This window comes from Delphinapterus leucas, chromosome 14 (genome assembly GCF_059928025.1).
Source record: "Delphinapterus leucas isolate spDelLeu-1000000601 "Yukka" chromosome 14, BTC_Dleu_Yukka2, whole genome shotgun sequence".
Lineage (NCBI taxonomy): Eukaryota > Metazoa > Chordata > Mammalia > Artiodactyla > Monodontidae > Delphinapterus > Delphinapterus leucas.
The window spans coordinates 65,283,617-65,304,645 of record NC_143142.1 but is presented as its reverse complement, the minus strand read 5'-3'; the positions used below and the strand labels follow the sequence as shown (position 1 = coordinate 65,304,645).

Genomic DNA, 21,029 nt, shown 5'->3' with positions numbered 1-21,029 from the left:
GGTGGACCAAATCGAAACACGGAAACCCTTAAAAGCAGAGAACTTTCCCCATCTGGAGCAGAAGACAAATGCCAAAAGGGGAAGTCGGAGAGATTCAAAGCTGAGAAGGATTTGACACACCGTTGCTGGTTTGAGACGGAGGGGGCAATGTGATGCAGGCAACATAAGTTACTAACAGAGATTCCCAGCTGACAACCAGCAAGAAAATAGGAAACTCAGCTCTACAGCCGGGAGGAACTGAGTTCTGCCAACAACCTGAATGAACTTGGAAGGGGATTCTCCTTCAGATCCTCCAGATAAGTGCCTCGCCCAGCTGACAGCTTGATTTTGGTCTCCTGAGACCAGGGCAGAGGAACCAACCAAACCTACCTGAATGTCTGCAGAACTATGAGATAATAAATTTGTGTTGTTTTACACTGCTAAATTTGTGATAATTTGTTATGGCAGCAATAGAAAACTAATTCAGGGATGATGAGAATTTTTTTCTCTCGTACAATAAACGTCCACAGGGCTGAATCCTTGAGCACAGTCTTACTTATTGCCTTAGGATAAATTTCTAACATTAGAATTTCAGGGACCATAGGGTCATCGAATTTAATCCGATTTTTGACCTTATAAGAAACATCCTTGTGAAAAAAACATTTACTTGGCACTGACAGAAAAAAAAAAGAATTGAAGGGACCAAAAAAAAAAGTCTTATTTTTTTAAGACTTTTAGTACCTATTTATAAATTCATCCCTGGAAAAGTTGTTTCAGATTGCACTTCCATCAGTACTCTGTTGAGAATGTCCATTTCCTGTCTTCTTGACAATATTGGGAATTTACTTTATTTGTTATTTTTAATCATTGTGATAGGTGTAAAAAAAAAGATACAGCGTTATAATTTTATTGCGCATTTTTTAACTACTAGAAAGTTGAACATATTTTAATGATTTTATCTTTTGTGAATTATGTGTTTGTGTCCATTGTGCATTTTTCAGTTGAAGCCCCTTTTTCCTACTTTACCAAAAAACTTTTCAGATGAGAAATGATAATTAATTTTTCTCAAGTTCCTTTTAAAAATCGACTAGGGTGATCATAACTTTTTTCTTCTTTGAGTATTTACATGATTACGTCAATAGATTTCCTAATATTGCCTCATTCTAGAATTTTTGAAACTATTTGGGTTGTAGAATTTTTTGTATGATGTTGACTTTGATAAGTATATGTTTCATTGAGTATTTTGGTGACACTGGTTTTTATTTTCATTTTTGAGCTAACTTTACCATATTTTGAAATCAGTTATTGTTACTCTCCTTTAAGGAAAAAAATGAGAAACTATCTTTTTCTTCTGATTTAAAAGCTTAACTGGCATAGTAATTGTATATTCCCTAAAGATGTAAAGGAGTTACTTATAAAACTATATAAGCACAATCCTTTTTAACAGCATTACCTCTGACACATTCTTCCCTTTTTTTTCATGTTATTCTCTTCACATTTTTTATTTAATTATAGGTCAAGTTGAACAATTTGTATTTACGAAGATAAATTTTTTTCATTCAAATTGTCAACTTAAAAAAATATTCTATTATGAAAAAATTCAAACATATTACAGAAGTTGTTTAATGAACCCCTATATGCCTATTATCTAGATTTGACGATTAGATTTTGTCATACGTCCTTCATCTGAACCTTTTATTTTTTCCTTTGCTGAACTATTTCAGAGTACATCTTGGAATTTTACTCCTTCATATTTTGGTATGCATCCCTAAAAATAACAGCTTCTTTCATAATCACATATCATTATCATACCTAACAAAAGTAACAATATTTCCCATTTGTACTCTAATATACAGCATAATCAGAGTTCTCCAGTAGTCTCAAATAGGGCTATTGGCAATGTGTTAAAATCAGAATCCAAATAAAATTCACACATTTAGCTGTTATGTCTATTAAATCTCTTTTAATCTAGAGCAGTTCCTTCTCCATTTCTTTTTTCCTATACCATTCTCAAGTTGCAGAAACAGCCATTTGTCCTGTAGACTCTTCCATATTCTGAATAGTCCTTTTGCTTTCTTTGGTATTATTTAACTTGTTCTGTGTCCCTCATATTTACTGTACATTGAAGTTAGCTCTAAAGGCTTGAATAGATTCAGATTCATCTTTCTTGGCAAGAATACTTCATAGGTGGAACTGTTTGCCCCATACATCAGGAAACATTGTCTTACTTTCAGTGATGCTAAGATCAGTGATTTCAGGTGGGGACAGCCTGGTTTCTCCATTGTGAAGGTTCACTTCAGATTTTTATCTAATAGTTTACAGTTCATTGAATATTATTGCCAAAATTAGTTGATTAAGAATTGTAATATTTTGATTTTTCAAAATTGTTTCTTTTTATAGTTACTAGCTGTAATTCTTCTATAAAGAAGTATATTCCTCCATCAGATGGGGCTAGGTGAAATACAGTTCATAAAGGAAAGGCTTAATTACTCCCTTTTAATCTTTAATTTTCAGAGTAAGAAGCTGGTGGTCTAGTTATAATGTTTTCCAATGAATTGGTGGGTTTTAGGGGTGAGAGGTTTCTCTCATCTTTTAAAGGATTATTAGTAAACTTATGGAGGTTTTTAAAATTGAAATATGGTTAATTTACAATATTGTGTTAGTTTCAGGTGTACAGTATAATGATTTGGAGGTTTTTTTGCAGATAATATTTCATTATAGGTTATTATAAGATATTGGGTATAGTTCCCTGTGTTATACAGTCAGTCTTTGTTGCTTGTCTAACTCATGGAGTTTTACATATTGAATATGTTTACACCCACTGCATTCTTATTCTTAAAAAAAACTTTTTAATGAAGTATTGCACACATACAGAAAAGTGCATAAATCGTAAGTACATAGTTAGAAGAATTTATCACAGATTGTCCCCCTTTGGCTGCTTTTAAGATACTCTTTGTCATTGGTTTTTTTAGCAGTTTTACTTAGAGTGGTTTTGGTCAGATTCATCCTGCTAGTGTTTATACTGCTTCTTGAATTTGTTGCTTGAAGTATTTCCTCAGTTATAGAAAATTCTCAGCTAGTACCTCTGAAATATTGTTTCTGTTCCTTTGTCTTTATTCTGGATGTTTTATTATCAACTATTTTCTATTTCACTAATTTTCTCTACAGTTGTGTCTTATCTGCTGTTTAACCCAACCATTAAGTTCTTAATTTCAGTTACTGTATTTTTAATGTCCAGATTTTTCATGCAGTTCTTTTATGTAGTTTCCAATTCTCTGCCAGAATTCTCAGTCTTGTCCTCAAATCTGATAAGCACAGTTATTTTAAAGTACATGTCTGATGTTTCCCTGTGGGTCTGTTTCTACTGTCTATTGTTTCTCTTGTCTTTTGGTTATGTGCTTCTCTTTAGAAGTGCCTAGTTATTTTTATTAAGTGGGAGACACTGTATATGAAAAATTCTGGAGATAATTAGAGGCCCTGGGTAAGGTTTTCTTCCTCCAGAGAAGATTTATGCTTGTGGCAACTGTCTAGGCTAGGAATGCTTTACACCCAGATTGGCCTAATCCTGTCTGATTAAGATGCTTCAAAGCTGGATTTGAGTCTCTGTGAGGGGTGATCTTTTTCTTTTTACTCTTGACAATTCATGTGTAGCTCTTGGACTTTCAGATGAAAGCCTGAGGGAATTTACCTGGGCCCCTCTTCTTTGACAGACCCTGAATTCCAGTCTTTGTCCTTGCCTTCTTCAAGTCCTTTGACCCTGTCGAACTTTACACTAATCTTCTTAGCTACTCTGCTACTCAGGCTCTCAGCTATACTTCAGCACACACCTTTATGGGAAAAGTTGTTCTAAATGCCAGATTTATCCTCTGGGTCTTCCTTTTTTCCTAAATCTTGCACTAATAATTTCTTACTGCCTTGATAGCTTTCTGAGGCCATTAAATGTGTATGGTGACTTTCTGAGGACATTAAACAGTGTGTATGGATATGTACATGCACATATCCAGCTTTTATAGCAGTTCTCGGGTGAGAGAGTCGGTCTAAAACATCTATTCCACCTTCCAGAAATCTCATATTTGAAGCTCAGCTCTTTGAAGTTTTTATCTTTGGTTACTTGTTATCACATCATGTTGACTTCTGGGTCCCTTTAACACAGTCCACTAGTCATTAAAAGCTTCCTTGATTTCCAGCACAAGATGTCCCAGCTAATATTCTGTACTTTCTGCTACGGACCTGGTATCAGTCACCTTTTCAAGAAGACTTGGGTTGGGTGGGGGTTTTTTTCTTTTGGGTTTGTTTGGGTTTTTTTGGTGGTGAACGGTGTTTAGAGAATATAATCTGACAGTTGATGTTCCCATTGCTATTTGGTTGTCATTACTACTAGACCTTTTCAGTGGACTATTAATAAAGATATATACATTTTTCCAAAGAAAAAGTCATTTGTTTATGATTTTAAATTCACATTTAACATTATGAACTTTTAGCTTTATTTCTTTGGTTTTATGTTTGTATCTCCTCTCTTACACTGAAAACCTTGATTCTCAAAAGCATTAACATAATTATTTACTTGCATTAAGTAATCTATAGCTTCAAAATAATGCCACCAGTGGGACTGTTAACAGTGAGACTATTGAATAAAGTTTGATATTTCAGTTCTATTTGTCCTTAGAATATATTCTACTTGATATTCTACTAAGATTATACTTACATACAGTCAAACTACTATGTTCCAAAGCCACATGAAGTAATTCTTATGTCTGTATCCTTGTGTCATCCTTCTGATACATCATTCAAGTTTGTTGTCAGGTTTTAGAGAATTCTTTTTAATTCTTGATTTAATTTTATTTTGGGTTATGTAAGGTATATGTTTCCAAAGTCAAAACTGTGTAACAAGGTGTACCTAGGAAGGTCTTGCTTTCATCCCTATTCCCTCTTCTTGTTTCTTCCCTTCTTCTAAAGGTAACTATTTTTATTTGTATTATTTTTAGTTTATTCTTCCAGAGGTTTTGTTTTGTTTTGTTTTGTTTTTTGTTTTGTTCTGTTTGCATACACACACTCTCTCTCTTCCCTAAGTCCTTTGTTACTCAAGAGATAACATACCATGTGTACTGTTCTACACCTTGCTATTTAAACAGTAAGTCCCAGAGGTCACTTCATCTTAGTGTAAAGCCATCTTCATTGCTTTTCCCAACTGCATAGTATTCCACTATGTGGACATACCATAGTTTTTTGATGGACATTTTGTTTTCTTTCACTATTGCAAATGATGCCATAATGAATAGCCTTGTGCATATGCTGTTGCATAGTTGTGCAGATGTACCTTTGTAATCACTTCCTAAAGGTGGGATTTCTGAGTCAAAGTTCAAATGCCCATTTAGTTTTTCTGTATATTGTCAAATGTTCCTCCAATGAGGTTGTACCATTTTGCATTCCCACTAACATAACATGAGAGTTCCAGTTTTCCTACAATCTCGCTAATAGAGTATATCATTAGTTTTTCTAATTTTGCATTTTTGTCACAGATTGTCTACTTTCTTAGAGAATTGTACGAAGAATTTTAATTGAAATGTCCTCCATATCTGTAGTTACAGTCCTTTTGTGTTTTTCCTCTTTTTCCTGATGAGCATTTTGTCTTATCTTTTGTTTGCTTTTAAAAGGAGCAAATTTGGGCTTCCCTTGGTGGCGCAGTGGTTGAGAGTCCGCCTGCCGATGCAGGGGACACGGGTTCGTGCCCCGGTCCGGGAAGATCCCACATGCCGTGGAGCGGCTGGGCCCGTGAGCCATGGCACCTGAGCCTGCGCGCCTAGAGCCTGTGCTCCGCAACGGGAGAGGCCACAACAGTGAGAGGCCTGTGTACCGCAAAAAAAAAAAAAAAAGGAGCAAATTTATTTACTTATTCTCTTGTGGTGTTTTTTCTGTTTTCTTATTTATTCATTTAGGTTTTTATTTTTTATTATTTTTTTCTGTCCTGCTTTCTATGGGTTTATAATGTTTACTATTTAAATTTTCCTTATTTACTTATGGATGACTAACTATGAGGCTGTGCCTTTTCTGTAAGTACGCCATTGGTAGCATCTCTGTTATTGATTAGCATTTTTCAATTTAAGAGATTTACATTTTCCTGTATTCAAAGCTGTGTGTTTTTTCTTTTAGGAACTCTGGATTTTTTTCCCCAAACTTTGAAAAGCCTCCCTGTCTTCACTATCTCATCCCTGGGTCGAGATTATGAAAATATTTACCTGTATATTTTCTACCGCCTTAAGATTTATTTTTCACCTTTCAGTGTTCTAGCATTCTTTTTGTTGAGAGGAATGAATTAGAGATCTTGCCTTTACTTTTTTTCTACTTAATTATTACTCAGTTAACCCAGTAACAATGATTCAATTATTTATCCCCTCTGATATGAAATTCCATATAATTTACTGAATTCCCATGTATACTTGGATATGTTTCTGGATTCTTTTTCTTCCGATATTCTTTTGAAAGGAGCAAATATATTTCTATGGTACCATTTCTAATATATTAATTAGTAAAGCTTTGTGTACTATGTCTCGTTCTGTTAGAAAATGTCTTCCCTTTGCTGTTTTTCAAAATGGTAAATAGTAGTTCCAAAGTACACCCTTAACTTTCAGTCTCTGCTATCTCCTTTCTGTTTCTCATGCTCTTGGCACTATGACTAGCAAGTAACATGCCTGAATCTCTACCTCAGTAGGTTTTCAGAATGTGCTCCCTGGACCTCTCTGGGTATTTTTCACTGTCTCTTCTCTGAGAGCTACTTGAAATTCTCCAGTGCTGTTCTTTAGCCAGAAGTGTTTTTCCTTCTCTCTTTGGGTACTTCTCAGCTGGAAGGAGCCCTAAAGGTCCTCTTTGTACTAAGGGAAGTCCTGAACTCATCTGCCTTGACCTGTGAGGCCTACTTGATCTAGTTTCACCTATTGTTATTCCTTTCTTATATGTGACATTGTAGCCAAACTGGATGTCCCTACTGTTCCATGGTCCACTTCACTATTAGGCCTTTTGTACATGCAGTTCCTTCTGCCTATCCACCTCTCCCACCAACTTGTACAGGTATCTGCCTATTAATAATAAGTAATCATAGTAACTACCAGGTAATGAGCACTTTCCATCTGCTAGGCAAGACAGCAAATGTTGTTAAGTACATTGTACTATTTAATCACATCCTATAAAACAGGTAATATTCTAATTTCTCAGATGAGAAAGCTGAGGCTCAAAGAAATTCAGTAAATTGCCCAAGGACACACAGCTAGTAAATGCTAAAGCTGGGGTTCAAACTTAGGCCTGACTCCAGAGCTTATGTTCCTAACCACTCTGCTGTACTTCCTCTGGGAAGCCTCTTTCTCCTGCCTGCCCCCGCATCAACCTCCAAGTTTCCCATAGCACCAAATACTTCTCAGGGTATATCTCCCCTAAATGATAACCTGTGTAAAGGTATGGACATGTCTGGAGCACTACTCTGTCCCCAGCATTTACCAAATCATATATTCTGTTTTACTTATGGACCTTATAACTTATTTTATGTGTCTCATAATTTGCTGTTCCATGCCAGTCATTGTGTATAGGACAGCAGAGTCTAAAGCAAAAAGTATTTATGACTGTAAATGGTCACACCTCTGCTGCTAGGCTGCTAATAGGGAGTTGGATCATTCTAGTTGGGACTGGAGTTGGGTTTGGGTTTTGTATCTTCATTGTACCACCAACTTCAAATTTCCCCAGCAGTTGTTACCTGTGCTTAAAGAGTGGGCCTGGGTTTGTTTGTTGTTGTTTTTTTTTTTTTTCAGTGTTCCTTTACCATACTCTGCTTTCAGCAGTCCTTGCAGTGGAGTTAGAGAAGAGAAGAGATATTTCTATTGTCCTGGTCCAGCCTCAATCTTGAGGAGTCCTTGGGTGCATCCAGGTCTTAGAGATAGGGCTTTCTCAGCAGCTCTGCTCCTCCTCCCCTTGGCAACCAAACTGCCTCATATCTGTGATGGGCCTTGACTGGGAGTTTTCTGCCCCTTCCCCAGTGATAGCAGACCTCTGCTTGGTATTGGTATAGGTATGGGATCCTGGCCCCAACCCCAGTGTTAGAAGGTTTTTGCTTCTATCCCTCCACCAGCACGAATGGATCTTTATGGTCACCTTATCTTTGATAAAGGAGGCAGGAATGTATAGTGGGGAAAGGACAGCCTCTTCAATAAGTGGTGCTGGGAAAACTGGACAGGTACATGTAAAAGTATGAGATTACAACACTCCCTAACACCATACACAAAAATAAGCTCAAAATGGATTAAAGACCTAAATGTAAGGCCAGACACTATCAAACTCTTAGAGGAAAACATAGGCAGAACACTCTATGACATAAATCACAGCAAGATCCTTTCTGACCCCCCTCCTAGAGTAATGGAAATAAAAACAAAAATAGACAAATGGGACCTAATGAAACGTAAAGCTTTTGCACAGCAAAGGAAACCATAAACAAGACCAAAAGGCAACCCTCAGAATGGGAGACAATATTTGCAAATGAAGCAACTGACAAAGGATTAATCTCCAAGATTTACAAGCAGCTCAATAACAAAAAAAACAAACAACCCAATCCAAAAATGGGCAGAAGACCTAAATAGACATTTCTCCAAAGAAGATATACAGAATGCCAACAAACACATAAAAGAATGCTCAACATCATTAATCATTAGAGAAATGCAAATCAAAACTACAATGAGATATCATCTCACACCGGTCAGAATGGCCATCATCAAAAAATCTAGAAACAATAAATTCTGGAGAGGGTGTGGAGAAAAGGGAACCCTCTTGCACTGTTGGTGGGAATGTGAATTGGTACAGCCACTATGGAGAACAGTATGGAGGTTCCTTAAAAAACTACAAATAGCACTACCATACGACCCAGCAATCGCACTACTGGGCATATACCCTGAGAAAACCATAATTCAAAAAGAGTCATGTACCAAAATGTTCATCGCAGCTCTATTTACAATAGCCAGGAGATGGAAGCAACCTAAGTGTCCATCATCGGATGAATGGAAAAAAAGATGTGGCACATATATACAATGGAATATTACTCAGCCATAAAAAGAAACGAAATTGAGTTATTTGTAGTGAGGTGGATGGACCTACAGTCTGTCATACAGAGTGACGTAAGTCAGAAAGAGAAAGACAAATACTGTATGCTAACACATATATATGGAATCTAAGAAAAAAAAATGTCATGAAAAACCTAGGGGTAAGACGGGAATAAAGACACAGACCTACTAGAGAATGGACTTGAGGATATGGGGAGGGGGAAGGGTAAGCTGGGACAAAGTGAGAGAGTGGCATGGACATATATACACTACCAAACGTAAAATAGATAGCTAGTGGGAAGCAGCCGCATAGCACAGGGAGATCAGCTCGGTGGTTTGTGACCACCTAGAGGGGTGGGATAGGGAGGGTGGGAGGGAGGGAGACGCAAGAGGGAAGAGATATGGGAACATATGTATAACTGATTCACTTTGTTATAAAGCAGAAACTAACACACCATTGTAAAGCAATTATACTCCAATAAAGATGTTAAAAAAAAAATGGATCTTTGCCTGTGTCTTGGGAGTGAGAGGGTTTCTTGCTTCTCTTCAGAGGCAGGTGGGTTATGTTCCTACTTCTCCCCTAGAAACAGTGGAAGTTTGCCTGTGCTCTAGGCCGAAAGGGTTTGCTGTCCCAGTAGCTTAAGGCTTTTGCTCAGCATGAGAAGAATGCCTGGGAAGTAACAGTCTTGGTGGTGCCTGCCCCCAGCTGCAGCTGGTCACCTTCTGCAAGCTTGAGCCAAGTAGAGGGGCTCGTGAGCACTCGGTGGAGTCCAGTGGAAAAGAACTTTTGGGTGAGTGCAAACTCCACTGCATCTGAGTTTCTCGCTTTCCAGACCGACACATTAGACCACACTTAGCTTTTAAGAATTCGTTAAAATTTTAGCCGATTTCTTCTTACCCCTTTCTGTGGAGACCACCTCTTCTGCCTGCACTCTGCCAAAAGCGAGGGAGTGCTTGTGTTCCTTCCTTCCTTAGAGGGACTCGTCCCTCTTGGGAATTCATTTCACTTCATTACCTTGCAGAACTATTCTCTGATGGCCTTAAGAAGACTTTTGACTTATTAAATTATCTGTCTATTCCTCCTTGTTAGGGTAGGAGATGACATTCTTTGCAGCTTTCCACATCCTAAGCAGAAGTCAGTCTGAGTCCCTTAATGCTTCCCTGCATTGCCCAAAGAGCCCATTTGTTTTACATTTGAGGCACAGAAAGGGACTTGTCTGGTCTATGGCAAAACTGAGACTAGAACTCATTCTAGAGCTTCTCTCTACTAACTTGTAGCTACCTCTCTTTTTCCTTTTTCCTTTTTTTTAAATATCAGCACTACAGCTCTTTCTTTTTTTTTTTTTTTTTTTGCGGTACGCAGGCCTCTCACTGCTGTGGCCTCTCCCGCCGCGGAGCACAGGCTCCAGACGCGCAGGCTTAGCGGCCATGGCTCATGGGCTCAGCCGCTCCGCGGCATGTGGGATCTCCCTGGACCGGGGCATGAATCCGCATCCCCTGCATCGGCAGGCAGACTCTCAACCACTGCGCCACCAGGGAAGCCCTCTTTTTATTTTATTTTTTATAATTTTTCTTGGAGTATAGTTTCCTTACAATGTTGTGTTACTTTCTACAGTACAGCAAAGTGAATCAGCTATACGTATACATATATCCCCTCTTTTTTGGATTTCCTCCCCATTTAGGTCACCACAGAGCACTGAGTAGAGTTCCCTATGCTATATACAGTAGGTTCTCATTAGTTATCTATTTTATACATAGTATCAATAGTGTTTATATGTCAATCCCAATCTCCCAATTCATCCCACCCCCTCTTTCCCCCTTGGAATCCATACGTTTCTTCTCTACGTCTGTGTCTCTATTTCTGCTTTGTAAATAGCTCTCTTATATGTGATTCTTTACTGCCCTTCTTAGCACCACCTACCCTTCTTCCCAAGAATGAATGAAAAAAGGGCACCAAGCATCATTAGGTCTCTGACATTCATGTGAAATCCCTGACGTACAATTTAGAGATTATTTCCCTTCTGTGGCTTAACAATATCAAAGATAATTAACAAACACTGAAAAAAATGAGATACAGAAGAATCAGTAGGTTCCTTGGTTTAGAGACTGATTATTTTCAAGCTTTGCCTTATACATTTTTATTCTCAAAGTTTGTTGGGACTTTTTTTTCCATTCTAAACGAACGGTGACACTATTTTAGGTGCTGCGATAATCTAAAGTAAATTCTGAATTTTACTGAAGTTTGAGTTCACCCTAAGATTTTTCTACATTAATTACATTTTTGGTTAGTGTAATAAAATGTGCTTTCTAAATTCAGTATTTTCTACATTCTTTAAGGAAGCTAGGACTAGGAAGGGATTTTTTAAAGCACTTATTTTTGCAAATAAAAACAAGCACTTATTTTTGCAAATAAAAAACTTCAACTCAGGTTAAGTGGTTACCTAAAGTCACACAGCTAGTTACTGTTAGAATTGGCACTGGAACCGGGACTCTTGTATCTCACAGTGGGGTGATGGGAGGCACTCAGTACAATGTCAAAGCCATTTCTAAAAATGCAATACATCTTCATAGACAATTATTTCACTTAGATATTACTTTTTATAGGATCTGGAAGGACATTGGTTTTATAATAAAACACCAATGTATTTTGGTTTTGTTTTTGTATTTTTAAGATTTTTTTCATGTGGACCATTTTTAAAGGCTTTATTGAATTTGTTACAATATTGCGTCTATTTTCATGTCTTGGTTTTTTTGGCCACAAGGCACATGGGATCTTAGCTCTCCATCCAGGGATTGAACCCACATCCCCTGCATTGGAAGGTGAAGTCCTAACCACTGGACTGCCAGGGAAGTCCCAACACCAATGTATTTTGGAGAATGGAAGTGAACACTAATTCTTGATGCAAAGCCTTGCATTTTTAAAATCAATATGAAAAACTCCAAGCTCGGGTGTGTGCTTCCTCTCTTCTGCCAGTGGGAGGGCCTGGAGAGGGGTAAGAAGCACTGTTAGGCACCCCACTTGCTGCCCAGTGTGAGTAGCCTGCTAAGGGTAACTGCTTGTTGGGGGCTGCAGCCTAGCTGGATTTCAATCAGAATGTTTCTTTTTTGTGTGTTCTCTGGCTGTTTTCCAGGTATGGGAAAACATGTGAATTTAGCCCATGGCCCCTGGCAGCCACCATTATCTTGCCTTTCTGCCACCAGTAAGCATGTTTTAAATAACAGCCTTCCCAGGGTTCTAGTTTAGGCTTGTGGGCCACATTCAGACCCTGTCCAAGGAATGGAGAAAATGACCACATCGTTTTACCCAAGTTGGTGGTGCTAGAGCACAGCCTTCTGCCCTCCCCCTTCCTCCCCCCAACCCCCCCTCGCAAGAAAGCTAGTTCTCGCTATCAGAAGCTCGATATTCTGGGAAAAATCCAATACTGGCTGGAAATAACATGGTGGACACAAAGCTTTTCATCATGTGTGCCAGTGAATTTTAACAACATAGAGATAACAAGACTCCATCACCGAATGATTGGCTTTGAAGGCCATTTGCACGTTAACTTTAAAAAGAGTCTTGCTTGTGCACTTCCTCCCCCCTCTTCCCCACTTCGGCAGAGTCCCATTAATTTTGTTGAAGGTTTTATTTTCTGCTGAAAATGCAGGAAATTTAGACAACTCTCTTGGAATCCCCCCAAAACTAATACAAACAAGATACATATGCTTCTCTTAAGGAAACTAAAAATAAATTATTTGAAACTATTTAACTGTATAAATTCCCTCTTGAAAGGAAAAGGAAGTTTATATAATGAAGCAGCCATGACTGCTGTTGACAGGGTAAGATACTCCCACAACTGCCAGCTTGTCCGTTTGACGTAAATTCACTACTTAGCACAGATCATGTTCAGTGTTCATTACCAACGTGTACAAAACCATCAGAAACATCTGAAAATGGAGCCATTTTCTCAGGGCCCTTGTTTTTACATTTGAGATTTTCTACAATAAAATAAGTTTGCCTTTTTTTTTTTTTTTTTTTTTGAGAAGAGAGTCTGTTTGACGAGGAATCCATTCCTGGAACGGAAGCTATATGTACTAAAAAGAAAATACCATGAATGAAAAAGGCACAATATTCTCCACGTATTTTGCTTCTCTACCAATGAGCCATCTGATATTATCTCTGACAAAACTAATTTTTGTTAGTTTTTTAAAACCTGTCTTTTTTTTTAAAAACTTATTCCATAAATGTAAGTCCATTTTTTTATACACTTCCCTAAAGGACCAGTTTTGTAAATTAATAAAAGTGTAATTTAGCAGTTATATCTAAAACTAAGAGATGTGATTCTCTGCTGTTATAGTAATTGCATTAATTTATCCACTTTGCAAAGGCAGTTATTTTTTGTTCTTTTTGTAATAATGTCTAAAATCTAAATGATTTACAGTGTTACATGTTAAAATAGATACTGTCAGAAAATTATAATCAACCACTCCCTAATTTAAACTTATTTTTAATTTCTAAATTATGTTTAATTTCTCATTTTTGTTTTATAATTGTTTTATAACATTAAAATATACAGGATGCTTTCTAGTATGATGACAATATGACAAAATATGATATCATATAAAATGTCTTTGCTGTAGCTTCTTACATTATATTTTCAGTTGATTTGAGTAATGTCAGAGAAGCTTTATGTCCTTGTCATTTAATTTGTAAATCTGCAGCTGAAAATAATCTTTAAAAGATAGCATTAGAATTAGGACTTGTCACAGAAACAATAAAAAAGAAGTTAAGTAAAATACCTAGTAACTCCTATAAGTGTAAGAGGGTTAGTATAACCCTTAAGGAGCCTCAGTCAGATTGGTTCATGCAAAGTGAAAACTAAGGGCTTCCCTGGTGGCGCAGTGGTTGAGAGTCCGCCTGCCGATGCAGAGGACACGCGTTCGTGCCCTAGTCCAGGAAGATCCCACATGCCACGGAGTGGCTGGGCCCATGAGCCATGGCCGCTGAGCCTGCGCGTCCGGAAAAAAAACCAAAAAACAAAAAGTGAAAACTAACGTGGAGGATCTTCCCTGGTGGGCCAGTGGTAAAGAATCTGCCTTCCAATGCAGGGGACGCGGGTTCAATCCCAGGTCGGGGAACTAAGATCCCACATGCTGCAGAGCAACTAAGCCCGCGCACCACAACTGTTGAGCTCAGGCGCCTCAACAAGAGAGCCTGCGTGCCGCAAACTACAGAGCCCACGCGCTTTGGAGCCCGCACGCCATGAAAACCCCCCGCATGCCACAACTAAAGAGAAGCCTGAGTGCCACAACGAAGAGACCGCACTCCACAACGAAAGATCCTGCATGCCTCAACAAAGATCCTGTGTGCTGCAACTAAGACCCGAAGCAGCCAAAAAAATAAGGAAAATAAATAAAAAAGAAATATTAAAAAAAAAAAGAAAGAAAACTACCGTGGAGTATGCTTATTGATGTAAAGTTTCCAGTTTGTACTTCACCTGACTTGGGAATAAAATAAATGGTCAGTAGTTTGGTTTGGGTTTAAATGAGCAGGTGCCTATTTGGGAGTTGAGTATATTACCCTGCTTGTTGCAGCAAATTACTTATTAAAACATTGAGAATAAACTATCAATATGTTTGAAAGCAGAAATTGTAAGCTATCGAGGTAGTTAATTTTTGATATTTAAGTCTAATATATTAGGACTTAACATAAATGGATGTGAATACTTGTGAACATAAAATTCTGCAGAAGCTAATATTCTGACTTGTATTACTACAGTAGTCATAGCATCGCACTGGGTTGCTCTTGGATGACTTTGAGAGAGAATTCTGAAACTCAAAGTTTCTTCTTCCTCTTCTACTAATTCAAGTACCAATGTGAGATGAAAATATAATTGAGAGAGCTATAGTCAAGATTATTTTGATAGTTCCCTTTGTTCCAAAAACATAAAAGTAATAGATGAACTATAACAAGAGAACCTTTAAAACATATAGCCTTACCCCAAAATGAGATAGATACTTCAGGATCAACCAGAAATAGAAAAAGCCGTCAATGCAGATAGCAAGGTCTGAAGCAGTGAGGCTGCCAAGCTTCAGGCCTGGAAGGAGGCGGGAGTGGCTGGGAGCTCAACTGCTGCAGGGCAGGCGTAGCACTAAGGGGCCCAGTGAGAGACAGCATGCTAGTGCCAGGTTCCCTGCTAGAAACTGAGAGCTGGAATAGACCACTTACTGAAAAGAGCCTGAATAGAAGTACTAATAATGACGGTTAAGTTCTATGCCTAGGGAGGTGGGAAGACACAGAACCAGCTTCACGATGGGATCTTGAGCCCATTGTGAGGGATGTGGCTTGGTGACGGACCCTGCCTATACTGCCTTCAATGTGACTGCAGGGCAGCAGCCCTGAGATACCAACAGTGAGACCTAGTTTCAGACTGGGGGCTCTAGGAAGCTGCTGCATGACCTGTAGATTTGGGGGGATTAAGCTACATCAGATGAGCCTACACAACCAAAGTTCCAAAATACATGCCAAAATCTAACTTAATGCTAAGAAAGACAGCCATGAACATAGTCATGATCATAAGTAAGGTAAATTTATCCAAAGAGAATGAAAATTTAATAGGATAATTTTGAAAGCACTCTAAGTATTTTTAATACCCTCAAAGATAAATGAAGGATATAATATTCATTGAGATGAATAAATAATTATGAAATAAAAACAGGGAGAAATGAAATAAGAACATGACTCAGAGAACTATTCAATTAGAAAGCTTAGAATGAAAACTATAGTCATTAAAATTGAAAGCTCAGTAGACAAAATAAGTTCTAAAGTGGGTACTATCAAAAAGGGTTAGTAAATTGGAAGGTAACGAGAAAAAATTATCCAAATTATCTTTATGGAAGAGACTAGGTTGTCAGATGAAAAGTATGCTCTGAATACTGAGCAGGATACATAAAGATAAATCAACACCTAAACACATGGTTGTGAAACTCAAGAGTGTTAAAGGATAAAAAGTAAATCTTAAAAGCTATCAGAAAGATTTTCTGCAGGGGAACAGTAGTTAGGTTTGCAATAAACTTCTCCATGACAAAAATAGATGCCAGAATAAAGTGAACCAATATCTTTAAAGTGCAGAAGAAAGTAACTGTAATTCTAACTATAATTCCTATTTATATATAGTTAAAATATAATGTAAGAGTGAATGTAAAATCAAGACATATTTCAACCACCCAAGGACTAAAAGAGTTTATTAGCCATAGACTTCACTGAAGGCACTACTAAAGGATGTACTTCAAATAGAAGAAGAATAGATCTGTAAAGAAGTGGAATGCAAGAAAGAGTGGTGTACACTGAAATTCATATGTAAATTTAGTTAACCATTGACTTTTTAAAAACCAATTTATGGGGTTTTTTAAAAGATGAAATTAAAAATCTAAGCTACTGTAACAAAACAAGGAAGAATGGGGTCAGGGGCTTACTGTTCAAGGAGCAGCGAAAGTATGTTAACCTCCTTAGATCTTGTTCAGGAGGTAGACAGCAGTATTTTTAAAGTTGGATGTGTATGTTAAAATTTTAAGGGCTACCCCTATAAGAATAGAAATGCTATCTTTAGCCTGTAAACCAGCAGAGAGGAAAAGGAGGGGCCAGGATAACAAAAAGCTTTATTAATTCAACAGAAGCTGGAAAGGGAAGACAGGTTTGCAAGAGGTACACTTATAAAGGATGGCAAAAAAATATGGCAGGTTATACATTCCAGAGATGACGGCCACAACATCTTCTGCTTCACGTGCTCTTCTAGAACTTTGCCACTCCTCAATAAATTGTGTGTGGCGCCATTTGGTAGAAACACTAAATGGCAGTGACAGTAAGTGATTTCCAACATTGAATCTCCTGGAACCTTCAACCTGTGAGGAAGCTCATGCAGCCCAGAAGAGACCATGCAAAGAAGAATCAAAGGCTCTGGTCCCCACCCACAGCTGTGCCCCCAGCTCACAGCCAGCACCAACTTGCCAGCCATATTACGATAGAGAGCTGTCATAAAAGTAGATTCTCCAACCGCCACTCAAGCAGCCCCATGTGAAGCGTATGGAGCAGAGACAAACTGTTCCCACCAAGGCCAGCCCAAATTGTTAGCAAAACAAATGATTATTGCTATTCTAAGCTGCTAAGCTTCGAAGAGCAGGCATACCTTGGAGATAATTTCAGGTTCGGTTCTAAACCACCGCAATAAAGCGAATATCACAATACAGTGTGTCACAAATCTTTTGGTTTCCCAGTGCATATAAAAGTTATGTTTACACTAAGTCTATTATGTATGCAATAACACACTGTCTAAAAAAAAAATGAGCATATCTTAATTAAAAGTTACTTTATTGCTAAAAGCTGCTAACCATCCTCTGACAATGCAGGGTTGCCACAAACCTTCAATTTGTAAAAAAACACAGTTATCTGTGAAGTGCAGTAAAATGAGGTATGCCTGTAGTTAGTTATACAGCAATAGATTACTGATATAAAGTCACAAAACAAGATGGTAGGAATAAATTCCAAAGATATCAGTAATAACAATGTAAGTGAATTAAACTCAAAAGTTAGATTAGATTTAAAAATTATAAACCCTAGCAGCATAGTTGCTTTTAACCATATTTGTTTTCAGTAACACAGAAAGTTTGAAAATTAAAGATATACCTAGCAAATGCTAAACAAAATAAAGATGGTATAGCAATATATATATATATATTTCTTTTAGGGGAGGTTGCATTGGGTCTTCATTGCTGCACGCAGGCTTTCTCTAGTTGCAGCGAGCAGGGGCTACTCTTTGTTGCGGTACAGGGGCTTCTCATTGCGATGGCTTCTCTCGTTGCAGAACACGGGCTTCAGTAGTTGCTGCACGTGGGCTCAGTAGTTGTGACACGTGGGCCCTAGAGCACACAGGCTTCAGTAGTTGTGGCACGTGGGCTCAGTAGTTGCAGCACATAGGCTCTAGGGCCCACAGGCTTCAGTAGTTGTGGCTCGAGGGCTCTAGAGTGCAGGCTCAGCAGTTGCGGTGCACAGGCTTAGTAGGTCCATGGCATGTGGGATCTTCCCGGACCAGGGATCGAACCCGTGTCCCCTGCATTGGCGGGCAGATTCTCAACCACTGCACCACCAGAGAAGTCCCAGCAGTATTAATATCAGTAAAACATACACTTATGAATAAAGAGAAGCAATACATAATGATAATGTTTTTAAAAAGAGGCCAATCATGAACCTACAGTCACTTTGAATACAAGAATCACTCAGAGGAATTGATAAATACTTAATCACTACGGGAAATTGTGATATAATGTTATTAAAAACTGATGAGTCTTTCAGGCAGTGAATATTAAAAAGAACAATTACACTTGTTCATGAGAAAATGAGAGCAGGAGCTTTCCTACATTGTCATTGTAAATGGGTTGTTATAGCTCCTTAAGCAATGTCTGGCAACATCTATTAACATTACAAACACAACCTTTCAGCCATCCCTCTCCTGGAATCTCTCCCAGAGAAACAAAAGTGCTCATATATAAGAACAGAGCTACCAGGATGCTTATTGCAGCCTTGTTTATGGAAACAAGGAAACAAAATAAATTGGATGCCCATTAGTAGAAGGACATTTTGATAAATTTTACATGTTTTACACGTATAAACCTATAATACATTGTTACTGTTTTGTTTCTGGAATCAGTTTTCTTTTAGAATGATTTAAAATAAAAATGTCTTTATTTCCTTGTGTAGATCTACAGTTCTGTCTAGTTTCATATTCCTCCTGTCTGAAGAAATTCCTTTAACATTTCTTATAGTGTGGGTGTACAAGTAATACATTATCTCAACTTTTTTTAGTCTGAGAAAGTATTTATCTTACCTTCCTATTTGAAAGATATTTTTGTTAGTGATAGAATTCTTGCTTGACTCTTACTTCAGCACTTTATTGATGCTGCTTCATTTAGATTGGCTTGCATAATTTCTCATGAGGAGTCTACTGTAATTCTTAGCTTTGTGCCCCTGTATTTAATCTGTTTTTTCCTTGGGCTGCCTTCAAGATTTTCTCTTTCTCTTTGGTCTTCAGTAGTTTGAATATGATGCATCTAGTTGTGTGGGTTTTTGTTGTATGGGTCGCGGGGGCGGGGGGGGGTGTTTAGGGAATATTTTGGAGTTATTCTGAGCTTCTTGGATCTGTTGTTTGATTCTTTTGTTATTTTTTAAAAATGCTCAGCCATTATCTCTGAAAGATTCTTTCAAGTCTACTGTTGAACCTATCTAGATATTCTTTACTGCTATTACCTTTTTTTTTTTAATTCTAACATTTCCACGTGTTACTTTCTTATAGTTGGTTTTTTTTTGTAATTTTTAAATTTTTGGCCACATGGGGTCTTCGTTGCTGCATGTGAGCTTTCTCTAGTTGTCACGAGTGGGGGCTACTCTTCATTGCGGTGCGCAGGCTTCTCATTGTGGTGGCTTCTCGTTGTGGAGTATGGGCTGTAGGTGCACGGGCTTCAGTAGTTGCAGCAAGTGGGCTCAGCAGTTGTAGCACATGAGCGCTAGAGCACACAGGCTTCAGTAGTTGTGGCACACAAGCTTAGTTGCTCTGTGGTATGTGAGATCTTCCCAGACCAGGGCTCGAACCCGTGTCTCCTGCATTGGCAGGCAGATTCTTAGCACTGCACCACCAGAGAAGTTCCCTCTTATAGTTTTCAACTCTGCTAAAATTCCCCATCAATGCAAGCATATTATAGACTCATAGTAGATTTTGTATATCATAATTCTTTTAAATTCCCTATTTGATATTTTCAATATCTGTGTATCTCTGAGTCTGCTGATTGTCTCTTGGACATGGATTGTTTTTACTTGCTTTTTGTTTATCTCATAAATTTTGATTGAATACTGGACATTATGGTTAAAACAATATAGGTGGAGGTAAATTGTATGGAAACAAGTATACCTTTTTGTCTGCTAGACCAGGGGTGGTAAACTTTTCTGTAAGGCACCAGCTAGTATTTTTTATTTTGTAGGCCATACAGTCTTTGAAGTGAAGTGTACTTTATCAGATACTAATATAGCCATCCCTACTTTCTTTAGATTAATATTTGCATGTTATATCTTTTTCCATTCTTTTACTTTCTATCTAACTTTATTTAAAGTGAGTTTTATAGTTGAAGATTCTTATAGATTGCGTATAGTTGGGTCATGTGTTTTTTATCCACTCTGCCATTCTTTGGGTTTTAATTATTGTATTTATACTGTATACAATTAATGTAATAATTGATATGTTAGAACTTAAGTCTGCCTATTTTACTTTCTGCTTTCTGTTTGTTCCTTGTTTCTCATCTGTCTTATTTGACTGCCTTCCTGTGGATACTTGAACATTTTTTTAGAATTCCATTTTGACATATCAGTAGTATTTTTGTGTATACTATCTCCTTGTATAAATTCACTCTAGGCATTTACATACATAACTTACCACAGTCTAGTCGTGTTGACATTTTACCAGTTCAAGTGAGATGTAGAAACCTTCCCCTCTTTAAATCCCTTTGCTCTCCCTGGTTTATAATGTAATTGTCTTAGGTGTTCCTTTACATCCATTGAGAACCGCATCAGACAGTGTTATAATTTCTGCTTCAGCTGTCAAACATAATTTAGAAAACTCAAGAGGAGAAGGAAAGTGTTGTATTCACCTGTGGTTTTGCTTTCCATTGTTCTTTCTTTCAAGAGAGATATTGATTGCTTACTTTGAGTTTTGCTCTTATAACTATTTCACATTCAGATTCCCAAAGGCTATTGACTCTGAGGAAGCAGAAACAAAACAGTAGGCTCTTTATCTGTAAATATGGACGTTGAAATGACAGTGCAGAAAAATGAGGTCATATTCTGAATTAGACACTTTTCTTGGAATTGGTAAGACCCTACCACCACTTTGTACTGTGCAAGTCTAATGATTTAGGGTGATACAGTGATAAGAGTACAAATTAGGATCTATTAAT

The 21,029-nt window shown here is 37.8% G+C and overlaps 1 protein-coding gene across 6 annotated transcripts in view; it reads left to right on the top strand.

Moving 5' to 3' along the window:
• DYM (dymeclin) overlaps positions 1–21,029 on the top strand; it is a 370,859-nt gene that overhangs the window by 274,925 nt on the left and 74,905 nt on the right. The window lies entirely within an intron of this gene.